The 12,907-nt window shown below is 42.5% G+C and overlaps 1 long non-coding RNA gene and 1 pseudogene across 2 annotated transcripts in view; both read right to left on the bottom strand.

The window, feature by feature from the left end:
• LOC146968835 (muscle M-line assembly protein unc-89-like) overlaps positions 1–12,907 on the bottom strand; it is a 118,593-nt pseudogene that overhangs the window by 68,801 nt on the left and 36,885 nt on the right. The window lies entirely within an intron of this gene.
• On the bottom strand, positions 2,534–4,521 carry LOC146968837 (uncharacterized). Its single transcript, XR_015034284.1, has 3 exons — positions 4,295–4,521; positions 2,995–3,049; positions 2,534–2,589 (listed from the first exon to the last, which is right to left on the bottom strand). It is a non-coding gene; the product is annotated as an uncharacterized LOC146968837 (long non-coding RNA).

The raw sequence follows: 12,907 nt of genomic DNA, 5'->3' as shown, positions 1-12,907 counted from the left end.
ATTTTTAACCCAACACTATTGTCAATATACAGAAAAGGTTGAAGTCAAGACATCAATTAACTGTACAAAATGAGGCTACAACTTCAATGAAATGTGAAGCTAAAATATCAGAAAATGAATAACTGGTGAACGACAAGAAGTTCAATACAAATATTGTTTATTCTTTTAAAGTACATGCTACTGGGGTTCTCGCGTGGATGGAGGCGGGACACGTCTCCTCGCTGCACAATCTGCCGCAAGGTGGATGGCGTGTTTGGTCACCTCGTCATCTGTGGCTGACCTGTCACTGTATTTTTTCTTACAGCACCTGTAATCAAACAGACAGATATATAGGGAGTCAAGGTCATACCATGTTTAATTTCGAGCAAAAAGAAAAGAAGACATCAAACGTTAAAAAAAAAAAAAAACAGCTGATCGCTTATGTGACAGGGTGAGGGTAAATAAACACAGCTGATGTGAGCGCAGACCTGTCAAAATGCCCTGTCCTGCGTCAGGTGTAACTTAATATGAACGCGGCTCAAGGCGCCTCTCACGGTGACCAAGCTCAGATAAATACATTGGATCAGCTGTAGTTTATCGCGTGTCCTCCCGCATAAAGCCGCAATATACCGGAGCTCCTAAAAAAAACCCAAAAAAAAACGCTACGTGCGGCGGAGCTGAAAACAGCTGAGTTCTCCTCTACTACAGCTGAACAGCTGACATGTGGTCAAGACGTACAGAGACCTGTCACAGTGTCACCTAAACTTCAACCTCAGACTGTCTGCTTCCTACATGATCACACAGGGAGAGCATGAATGTGTGATGAGTTGTGTTACAGAGTCCTGTATCAATGTTTAGGCTCATTCGTCAGTGCTTTATGTTGTCATGATAATTAATAGGCCTATATGCTGAGAAATAAGATTGTAAATAAAACAAATCCTACAGGGAAGACCAATTTATGTTTAACGAATCAAATATTGTTTTGGTCATAGTAACTGATAATAAATAGGCTATGTTTAATTCTCTCTCTCACACTTTGAGAGTTTGCGGTGCTGACGAATGTAGTCCGGTTAGTTGGCTGGGGTCACGAAAATAAAGCGTTTTACTTCTCAAAACAATATGCGTTCAAAAGAGTGATACATTTGCATCACAAAACCGTTGTCCACAAAAAAGTCTGACCTCACAATCGCTTGCTGCTATTTTCTCTCCCTCCGTATCACTGCGCGCTGCCGCCTCTAGACGGCTGTGCGTGTTTCCATCAGCTGTTTCATGGAGTTTATTGCTCGGATAGTTCACGTTAACATATCTGATTATGACACAAGTGATGAAGCCATCCCTTGTTTTAGCACAGAGCCAAGGGGAGACCTTTATGAACCTGATGTGATGCTGAACCTCATCAGATGGAGTTAGAACGGGCAGACACAGAGAGGAGGGACAGGGAAGCAACAAGCTGAAGTTAGACCACAGCTGTGACAGACAGGGTGACCGGGTGATGATCAGTAATGCAGCGCAGTCCGTGATGGAAGATCAGCCGGACAAATGTACACACTATCAGGACGATTATTTTTTCTTGCCGTTATAAAATAGCGAGTCTACACACCAGCCACGTCCACTCTGTTAGCTGGCTCAGCTGACCGGTGGTCAAATGGTGGTTTGATCTTCAGATGTTGAACAAAGTGCATCCAAACGCCAGGCTAAAGAAAGAGCGAGGATCCTCTGACAGCTGCAGGTGAGCTACACGTCAGCTGGCTGCAGAGGAGTGCTGTTCTTTTTTTTTTTCAGCAGCACCATCCTTGGAGGTGATGCACGCTGTCTGTATATTTGTTGGTCTGATCTTCCACCATGGACTGCGCTGCAACGATCACTCTTCTCTGCTCTAACCTCTTTCCTACAGTCTATGGAACTCCATCTGATGAGGTTCAGCATCACATCAGGTTCATAAAGCTCTCCCTTTAGCTCTGTGCTAAAACAAGGGTATAGATAGATATCAAAAGACCCGAACTATCCCTTTAATGAAAAATAAACACACACTTTGATATTAAGAGCACTACCATATTATCCTACAACTTAGCTGACTGTAAAGTAATTACAATGAGTAGATGTTTTAAAGTTTATATAAAATACGAAAGGTAACATCTCAACATACTAAACCTAAGTAATAGCTACTTACCACATACTCTCTCAATAGATTCTCCGGGTCCTCATTCAGGTAAACGCAAAGGGTCTTTAGGACGCATTCTCTTCCCAGATCCACGTCGTCATCCTACGGCAGAAAAGCAGAGGAGAAGTTGTGTTGTTTGAGTTCATGTCTGTGAAAATTCTCATTTGTCCTGGTAAAAGGCATTTTTGTCTTGAAGACAATCAGTTGTTACACCCCCAACCCAGAGAATATATTTACTTCATCCATTGGTGCAATGATGCCCCCTATTTCTTTTTCATTACTGAGTAATTGTTTAAAAATAATATACATAAATGAAAAAAAAACAATAAACTCAGAAAACAACAACTGATTTAGTAATACTCACCACTACTGCAGAGCCTTTGACACAGCACCCTGAGACATGTCAAATATTGCACAGCAACTGAACACCCTTTACACTGCCACATTCACTAGAGAAAGAAAGACAAATGGAAATTGGTTTAGTTTGTGGTGCCATATTATTTTGTGTTGTAATGAAGACTGATTATTAGACATATCTCTCCAAAATAGTTTCAACAAAAAAAATGAACATTAGAATCTTAAAGGCAATAGGACTTGCAGTAATTATCTTTACTCACAATATTAAAAAAGGAATAATATCATAAAAGAAGGCCAGACAACAAATGTAGCCTACAGGGACATCGATCTGCATCACCTGTTACAACAGAGCTGCGCAAAAGAGAAAAAGTGATCGCCCCCGAGAGCATTGTAATCATATCGGTTAACAAGCGTTGGTTATCATCAGTCAGAAAAAAAATTCAAAATGTGCATCCCGAAAACCAACAAAAGCAATTGAATAGTAGGCTAATACTCACCACTACACAGCAGCACCCAGAGACATGTCAAATATTGGCCTAGCTGGAGGATTATCTGCACAGTAAAAATAGAAAAAATGTTGAAAAAAAGTCAAGTATGTGGGTGTGTAGACAACATAAACTCAAGGCAGGACATAGAAGACACAAAACAGCTAACTTTAGTTGACTTAAGCTTAGCAAAATTGACAGCCCTCACTCTTTAAAAAAAAAAGTTTTTAAAAAAAGAAAAGCTGTGTGCCCGCCCCTCCTCCCCAGCGAATTAAACATAGCCTATTTATGACCAAAACAATATCTGATTATATTTGATTAATTAAACACAAATTATTGGTCTTTCCTGCTTGATTTACAATTTTATCTTGTTTCTCAGCATATATTAATCATCATAAAGCACTGACAAGCTTAAACATTAATATTGCCAGTGTGCATGGCATGTGTGAGTGTGTTTGTACTGCTGCTGTAACTTGTGAATTTCCCCGTCGTGGGATGAATAAAGGCAGAGGGAGTGCTGCTGTACTGTATATCAGCACGGGTGTGCGGCCTCGTGCCTACGACCGACTCACACCCGTGCTGATATGTACAACAGCGCCGTTAGCCGCTCGGCTAGCGAAAAGTCACGGAGAATTACGACATGAGGAGCAAAGAGAGGCTTAAAAAAGTCATTCTAAACTCCGTAACGTTGGAGTTGGTTGCCCTCTTCATAAACATTACGGTGTTTTTTATTTTTTAAATAAAAGCCGAGCGGCTAACTAGCCGTTAGCGGCTAACTAGCCGGCTAACTAGCCGCTAACGGCTAGTTAGTTTTAAAGAAAAGAAAATAATTATTTAAAAAAAAAAAAAACACCGGAATGTGTATGAAGAGGGCGACTCGTAATTACTGGGAGTCGGAACACCGGGCATAGCCTACTTAAATCGAGGAAATGGGAGGTCGAGGTCGGAGAAATAGCAGCTAAGTTACATAAGTTACCGCTAGCATAGGCTAACGTTACACAGCATAACAGCTGCGATACATTAAAACAGATAACCATAACGTTACCAAATAAAAATGTGTGTTTTTTTAGTCACACAACCACAACATATTCTCCCGAAATTGCTATCCCATTTTAAAACAAAATAGCTACAGACGTGCATCATCACATCTCAGCTAGAAGCTAACCTAGCCTGTTGCACAAAACTACAAAAGTTCTAACAGTGCTAATATCAAACAACGTCATTACAAGCATTAATATACATGACGATTAAAAACAGAAAGGCCAATGTTTACTGTGAATGTCGCAATACATCAATAAATCAATAAACTTACTAGAGGCTTCAGCACAACCGTGTCCCAGCAAAGAAAGATGACTCCTCTAGTCTCGGCTCGGTGTGGACTACTGTGTTCGACCGTTACAGTAAAGGCGCGTCCGTGTCCACACGTCCGACACGGGTCCGTTCGGGATCCGCTGTTTGACGGTAGAATAACGGCTCTGCCTGGAGGCGGGGCTGATCCTCTAGGCGGCGGCCAAACGAATGTGACAGTCACGCGGGTTTGGTGACTTGAATGCGGATCCGCGTCGGGGTCTCCTGCTGTGTGGGAAGTTACCAGTCATTTATCTCTAACATCACTGTTAGTCCGACGCTGTTTAATGACGGTAAAAATGAAACACAAGGTAAATATCCTGCAGTTTCTCTTTTCTGTGCTGCGCTGATCAGAGCGCTGTCCCTAGCAACGGTCTGTTATACTTGACGACGGTCCGTTATACAGAAATAACAGACCGCAGAACGCAGCGCTGGACCAATCAGAGAGCAGGATTCAATAGAGCCGTGTAATAAAACCTGATAAGATATGAGCTGTGTCCCAATTCAGGGGCTGCATCCTTCGGAGGGTGGATTTGAAGGCCGATTACGTCACAGCGCTGCGCGAAGGCTGTCCCAATTCGTCTAAATTCGAAGGCTCCTCCAAATGCAGCCTCCAAATGCGTCCTCCTTTCCCCTGCATTCGGAGGATGCACCGCTACTATCCTTCGCGGCCTCCCGTATCCCAAGATGCTTTGCTGCACCGTTGTTGTTATTAGCAACCTAGCCGTTAGCTATCGAACGGAGCAGCTCTGTGCTGTAGCCATGGTAACCCGGCTCTGCGGCCGGCTCGGAGGTGTGGCTGCCCGCTGCTGAGCTCTGCTCTGCTCTGGCTGCACAGGTGAGGAGCGGAGGCAAAGCATCTGTGACAACTTTTAATAAGAAAGCTATGAAAACACATTACTTGTGCTCTCTTTATTCTCTATTCAATAGCCTACCCCCCTGGCTGCTGTTCAATGGTTTGTTTATTAGTATATTAATGATAACTGCCCTTGTATTGATTCTACTTCTTTAAAAAAAAAAAAAAAAAAAAGTGAGGGGCGGAGGAGCGGTAGAGCTGTTGCAAGCGCCACTTTTAAATGTTTAACGTCCGGCCGGTTTACGTTCGGATCAGGAAATGCTCTGAAGGCTAGACCGTCCCATTTACCGACCGTTGATGCGGCCCCCGGAGGAGCCTCCGAAGCCGTTGCCTCCGGAGACCGCGTAGGCTGGGTCCTCCGAAGGCTGCAGCCCCTGAATTGGGACACAGCTATGGTCTAAACAATAGTTTGTTGAATTCCGGTCGGAGTTTATCCAGATAGTAGTAACATGCTGTGCAGAAAAGGTTTGTTAGCAACTGCTATCCTGCTGCTAATAGCTTCAGCTAGTAACTGTTAGCTTCCACGTGGTCTTTGGTGTGTGTGTGTTTCTCTGCTGTGCTGCCAGGGAGAAGTTAATTCATTTATTTAAACACTGTGTTTATGTTTTAGATAATGTCGGGCTATATATTGGGCTCTTCAGGCTATATGTTGAAAAAAATCTTTACTTCTCATATGGTGAAAACTGAGTTAATGAGTATTAAGTAGTCATTGTGTGGAAACATTTATTACAATTTGAACTCATGTAACATTACATGTTATATTGTTGAAACTTCCATGCAACTGAGCTGATAAGACAGAGGATAAAGCATATTAACTATTATTTGTTCAGTTCATGTTCAATGCATTTCATAGTAATGTTAATAGAACAGGTAGATTTGTGATGATATTATTCTGACACAGATGTGTTTTTTTGTTCCCTTCTTGTATTTATGTTCTTGTCCTGGTCCCTGGGATTTGAATGTTCAGTGATGCTGATGGCGAGCCTTCCCACCTGGAGCTAAAAAGAAGACAGAATCACGAGAAGATGTTGTGGCCATCGAACACATTCCTCTCCCACTGTACTGGTTGGTGCGGTAGGCCAGACAACAAACACTCGCATAAACACACACATAATCTCCATTCACCCTCATACAGTAAGCATCTTCCCCAGATTCTTATAAGACCATTACAACCTGTAAACCTGACCAGCTGGAGGGTCAGGCTCTTTAAATTATACCTCAGCCTTTCTTTCTTTATTCTTTATTTTAATATGTATCAAACAAAACAACCAAAACTAACTATAATAAACAATTAAATAAATAAAAGTGGTCAACCACAAACAACATAATATTTCATATTTGAAAGGAGTTGGAGGAAGTAGGAACCTATTTAATCCCACCCCCTAAGTATTACAAGTGAAATGAAATAAACACAAATACGAGGCAAAGTTTCCAGTTCAATTATACTTTATTGGTTAAAAATACAGAAAGATATACAGTTATGCACCATTTACAATGTAGAGAGATGTTCACTTACTAGATAGAGATGTTATTGTAGTAAAGTAAATTAAAATGCTTAACAGGTGGAAACCCAAACGCAGCAACTGTCTGATGGTGGTTCTGTGCCATGGGGTAAAAAGAAAAAGAGATGGTATTATTAATATAAAAAACAGTTATGACAAGATTCGTAAAGCAGGCTGTAGCTACATGGAGGGCTAGTGTCCACTAATCCTTATTCACCACATGCTTCCCTTCACCAGCAGAGACCTTCACACAAGCACAGCAAGCTAACACCTCAGCAGCACTATTCTAAAAAAGTCACTCTAATATTACAAAGACACTGTTTACATAAGGTAAAATAGGTAAAACATTAATTTATGGGCTTTATTGTACACAACACTCAGGACTATATGGTCTTGGAGGCAACAACAAATTTACTCTAAAAGGCAAAACAGCAGCAAACTATCCTGAAAGAAAAAAATAAACAGGTTAGAAACAATAACCAACCTCCTGAGGGGGCCTCAAATTGGATCAATTTATATACCATCTCACAGCACATAAACACACGCCACTCAAAATGTCTAAAAATGTGGTACCCACAATGATCACATCCCCCTACCCCTTAAACAACAACGGGCGATGACAATGACATCTCAGTAGTAAACCTTCCAGTTATCATTCTGGAAGTTTCAAATGAAGCTGAAGGACAATGAGGAGGAGCAACCGTCTGGGAGCGCAAAGACAAGAGAGGAAAGAGGCTGAAGAAAAAAGAAAGCAAAGCAGTGGTAAGTGTAGCAGATAATGATGATTAAGTATAACATGAACAGCAAATAACTGCTTTTATTGAATTCATGCTGTTAGTCTAACTAATGGGGAGACATTTGAATGGCAGCTAACATTAGTTCAGATTAGTGGTGACCACTGTGTTAGACTAAAAAATGTTAACGTTAAGTTAATTACTTCACCTTTTTGGTTAGTTAGCTAGCGAGTCGGACTGACTGACCTGATCTGATTGATTGTCTGACTGACCAACTCGGTGTGTGTGGCTCTGGTAGGGCTACTGGACTCGGTTACGGTTGTTAAGTTACAAAAAAATGCAAGGTTATCTTAACGTTTATTGCTGGCTTCTTTGGCAGCAGGTAGCAACACTATTTACTCGCGAACTAGCAGGGCGACAAAGTAAATAAGCGGGCTTAGTATGTTACAGTATTGAAATGAGTATTCTGTATCATAATAATATGAAAGTGTAAGAGTTAACGAGCTATGGGTGCTATGAAATCAATGAATGATGAAAACTATGCCCAAAGAGAACATTTTAAAAATCACTCTCTTATCTCTCCTCAGGATCATTGTTTAAGTTTCTGACACCAGCAAAACAAAAGGATAAAGTGCCCCCCCTCCAAATGCTGACGATGAAAACTGTAAGTTCAATATTCCGCGTCATCATCAGCACATATTCATTATTGTAGAGGTGGGAAACATCAGTCATCTAGTTTTACAGATGTTGGCTCCACACATCTGCGACCACCAGTGACCACGATGATCAACAACACACATCACCACTATCACCATGCATGCACCGAAGGTTTCTATGAGCTTTTGGGGGCTGCAGTAGCCCATCATGTCATTTCCCAACAAGCTACAGATATGACTCATTACTCAGCAAACAACAGTACAGTAACAGTGCGGATCATAAACAACACCAACACCACAACACGGACTCCTCATAGGCTACTCCTCCTGGAATCATCTAGAAGCTTTTAGAGACGTGAACATGAGGATCTTAATGTGCCAGAAACGCTTCACATCTGTGTCCAGGATGATTCAAACATGGCCTCTTATTATTCCTGCTCTGTCTGTGCAGATTGCATTGATGTAGTAACGTGATCGGATTTGGCCGTAAACAGGTTTCACATTAAATAACAAGGGAGGAAGAGAAGGAGGAGGAGGAGGTGGAGGAGGAGGAATCAGCATCCCCTCCATATGTGGCCTATGATTTCTTCCTTGTTTTCCTGTAAATAAACACCAGTGTCTGCAGGATGGGGTTGTAGCTACACAACACGCAGTCAACACATACACTGCATGTACGGGAAGGTATCACGGCGCGCACACACCCTCTTTACGCACAAACACACAGCAGTGACATGGAGGTAAACAATTAAAAAAAAAGGGGAGGTAAGCGCAGAATCAGTGCACATCACTTACCAACCGGTTCACATCATGAATTCAGCAGATAACAAAGCAACACAATCCATCCACCCATCATTAAAAAGTGACTTTCACCTCCTCCTCCTCCTCCTCCTCCTCCTCCTCCTCCCTACAGGACCAGCCCAGCAGACAGCAGGGCCTGCCGGCTGCTCCCTGTAGGACGGAGCCGCTACCCACGGATCATTCACATAAACAGGCCCCGTACCCGCTGATGTTTGCCAATGGAGGTCCGGGACCGGCTCGGGTCTGCGTGTAATTCCTCCCCGCTTTCTCTCTTTCTGTCTTTCTCTGTCTCTGTCTCTCCCCCCGTCGCCCCCCGATGTGGATGTGAGCGTGTCAGTCCCCGTAAGGCCTAGGAAGCGCAAAGACGGAGCTCAGGAGAGTGGAAGAAGAAGAAGATGATGATGGAGGAGAGGAAGAGGGAGCGCAGGACATCTGGAGCAGGAGCATCGCCTCTCCTCCGTTCACGTTTCACCGGAGACTGAGACACGTTCATTCCTCCCGACTTTAAGAGCAGACAGCGCGATGTCACGCCTCTCTCTCTCTCTCTCTGTCTCTCTCTCTGTCTCTCTCTCTCTCTCTCTCTCTCTCTCTCTCTCTCTCTCTCTCTCACCTCCCTTCCCAGATTCAAATATTCACTATGTTTATTGTCTGATAGAAAAATATAATTCATTAATTCAAATGACAAATTAAAATAGGCCTAGACAAAGATACAGTGACACATCAGGAAGAGTGCTATGTAAAAGAGAAGGAGAAAAAAAAGCCTTTAGTCCGTCTGTGCAGCAGGTTATTATGACCCATAGCTGAGCTTTGTTGACAGGCGCCATCTAGTGGTCGTAGTGATTATGACAGGACTAAAGGGAAAACACAGAAATGACAGTGGTATCTGACTCCGATATGAAACCCACAGGCCCAGCATTAATTAGTAGGTGTTCAGGAGTTAAATGAAGTGACATCACTCCCGGTATGTTTTCACTTTGACATTAAAGACTTTTATTTTGAAAATTTGTTGGAAAAAGCATAATTACATTGACCATGATTTGGTTTCTGGAAACAATAAAAGGAGGAAACATCCACCACTCTCTCCCTCTAGGTGATGAGAAGCTTCCTGTGACTGTGAGGTCAAGGTTGACCCTCTCGTTTCTGCAGCATCGCAACACAAACAAGCTCCACAACTCTCTATGACTGATAAGACACAAATATACACATTGTAACATTAAGATAAGTAACGTTATCCACCGCTCCATGCATTGATTTCCCACCGGCTTCGTTGTAAACAAATGCACATGGCCAGTAGGAGGGTTAGCAAAACAGTGGAAAAGTGACTGCACTGACATAGTCAGGGGTGCACATAACTATTTAGTGAGCTACTCAGATGAAAACCAGGAGAGTTTGGTACTCACACCATAAGTCTGACACCCGTAAAGTAAGCGACCGCATAACGCCAGTAGCCTGTACGTTTTAGAATTGATTTTAAGATTTTACTGCTGGTTTTTAAGGCCTGAGGCTCCTGCTTACATCTGTGACATGCTAAAATCTTATGAGCCTGATGTCTTCCAGCTTTTAGACCTAAAACTCACCTGGTCACTGAAGGGGACGGGGCCTTTGCTGCCTGGGCCCCTCAGCTGTGAAATGCTCTGCCTGGAGATCTCAGACAGGCAAACTAAGTATCCTCTTTTAAATCACTTCTTAAAACTCACTTTTGAAAAAAGAAACTTTTTCTTATTCTGTGACTCTTGTTTTTTTATTCTGTATTTTAATGTTAATATATTGTTATATTTTTCAATTTATTGATGAGCACCTTGAAACCTTGTTTTGAAAGGTGCTCTATAAAATAATAATAATTATTATTATTATCAATTATTATCAAAGGTCTGTGACTATAGGCTTGTGCCGAATGGCAACCCAATCCTGTTTTGGCGACTGAGAGAATGATAATTTTGTTTTTACATTACAAAACACACGCGAGCTGCTACAGCTGTGCAGCGCCACATCCTGAGCTCTGGATCGACTGAATGGTGATCAGATTGCAGTTAGATCTTTGCATCTTTAACTCTTTTTATACAAAGTGCAGCCAAACACCAGGCTGAACAGACAGAAACAGCAGAGCTCCTCTGACTGCTCGGCTCAGCTGCAGGTGAGACGGCTGGAGAGTGCAGTTTTTATTTTCATTTTTTAGCGGCTGCAGGTGACACACGTGTTGGTACGCATCTTTTCATCATTTTTGTAGCACATGCGTATCTGCGTACCAGTTATGTGCTGCACCCCTGGACATAGTTCCCTTTAACATGATCAGGTCTGATCAATACTCATCAATACTGAGTCAACAGACTGTGAGCAGTAGGACTCAGTAGCGTCCTCTTGTCTTCATCCATCGTCCATCAGCTCCTTCACCTTCATCTTCTCTCTTGTCCAAAGTCGGGTTCTTTCAATAATCACAAATTGATCAACAGACCAATCAGACTGATTGATCAGCCATCAGAGGAGTTGGATCAGTGGAGCTGCTTCTGTTTCTCATGTCGACTGTTTCAGCTTCAACCTAAGTTCTCTCTGTAGACGAGACAGAAGACAGTGAGACAGAGACAAACAACCAGAGACAAACAAACAACCAGAGACAAACAAACAACTCTGACCTTTGACCTTGAGTTTCACATTTGTCCTTCTCATTGAGTCTCCGTCCTTGTTGTAGACTGTGCAGTAATAGTATCTATCATCTCTCCTTGTGGGGTGTTTCAGGGTCAGACTGAGGTCTCCAGTCCTCAGCAGGTCTTCATTCATCTCTGTTCGTCCTCTGTAAACCTGGTGCTGTTCTTTAGGACCGTTCTCATACACATGGACCTTCCTGTCGTCTCCATCCATCCACTCCACTCTGACGTCTTCAGACAGACCAGCTGTGGTCTTGAAGGGCAGCAGGACAGACTCCGCCCCCTCCTCCACCTCCACCTGTTGGTCTGAGAGACAACAAACCACATGATGATGTCATCAGACAGCAGCAGCAGGTTTTAATCTCTCTTAAGTTATTTCCAAAATGTAATATAGTTACTTGCATTTGAAAGTAATATGTTTCTCATAGATCCATGATATTACTTTATGATTTTAGTGATAAGTTACTGATTCATTTTCTGTTACTTCCACCAAAATAATCACTGAGGACAAGGGATCACAAAATGGACTTGTGCTATAATCTGTCATAGTGAATTAATCCTCAGTCAAACTGTTGAAGACGTTTAGTCTTGACCTTTGAGCACGAGTCCCTCTGAGAAGTCTCTCGACTGCAGGATACACTGGATGGTGTTGCAGCGTTAACCTGGACTGTTACTTTATTTTTAACTCTCTGAAAGCGGTGCAGGCTTTCCATCACAGAGGCAGATTAAAGGATCCATCACCTGAAAATCACTTTTTTTCAGGTTATTGCATGTATAACTCAATCTTCTCTGTCACTGACAATAGCTGACATGTTTTCCGGACAAAGAACTTCACTCTCCCCTCCTCCCCCTTGAATTCACCAGGAGAGGAAAAAAAACGCGACTTCTGATTGGGCTTCTCGTTGACGTCACCGAGAAGCCGAGGATCAGGAGAGGGAGGTGGGACTACCCCCCTGCACGCCGTACGCAGCAGCCGGCAGCGGTAGTGGTGGCTGTGAAACAGGCAAAAAGCTGTTTTATTTCCTGCTGTAGCGCTGTTATTACGTCACTTTATGAAGAACTACGTCGACACCGCGGTGGACAAAACGTTCCTTAATTAACTTACCCGCAGGCTTTTAGAGGTTCACCATCGGCTGGTTAACTTCTTTTTAAGATATAAATGCTGGTCTCATTGATTAAATCTAACAAATGTGGCAGTTTGTTTGAATGAAAAGTGAAGCTTCCTGTGTGTAGGCTACTGGACAGAGGAGTGGCGCTGCCTGGGGGCTCTGTATGTACAGAAATCACCACATTTACATCAATAAATACATGTTTTACAATGAACCGATCAGCCAGCATTACATTTTATTTATTTATATATCCACCTTTTTCTGAACGTCAAAAACGTAAG

The sequence above is a fragment of the Trachurus japonicus genome, chromosome 18 (assembly GCF_045865225.1).
Source record: "Trachurus japonicus isolate A0001 chromosome 18, Traja_1.0".
Taxonomy (NCBI): domain Eukaryota; kingdom Metazoa; phylum Chordata; class Actinopteri; order Carangiformes; family Carangidae; genus Trachurus; species Trachurus japonicus.
Note: the sequence above shows the minus strand (reverse complement) of the source record. Positions and strands in the feature narration are given on the sequence as shown.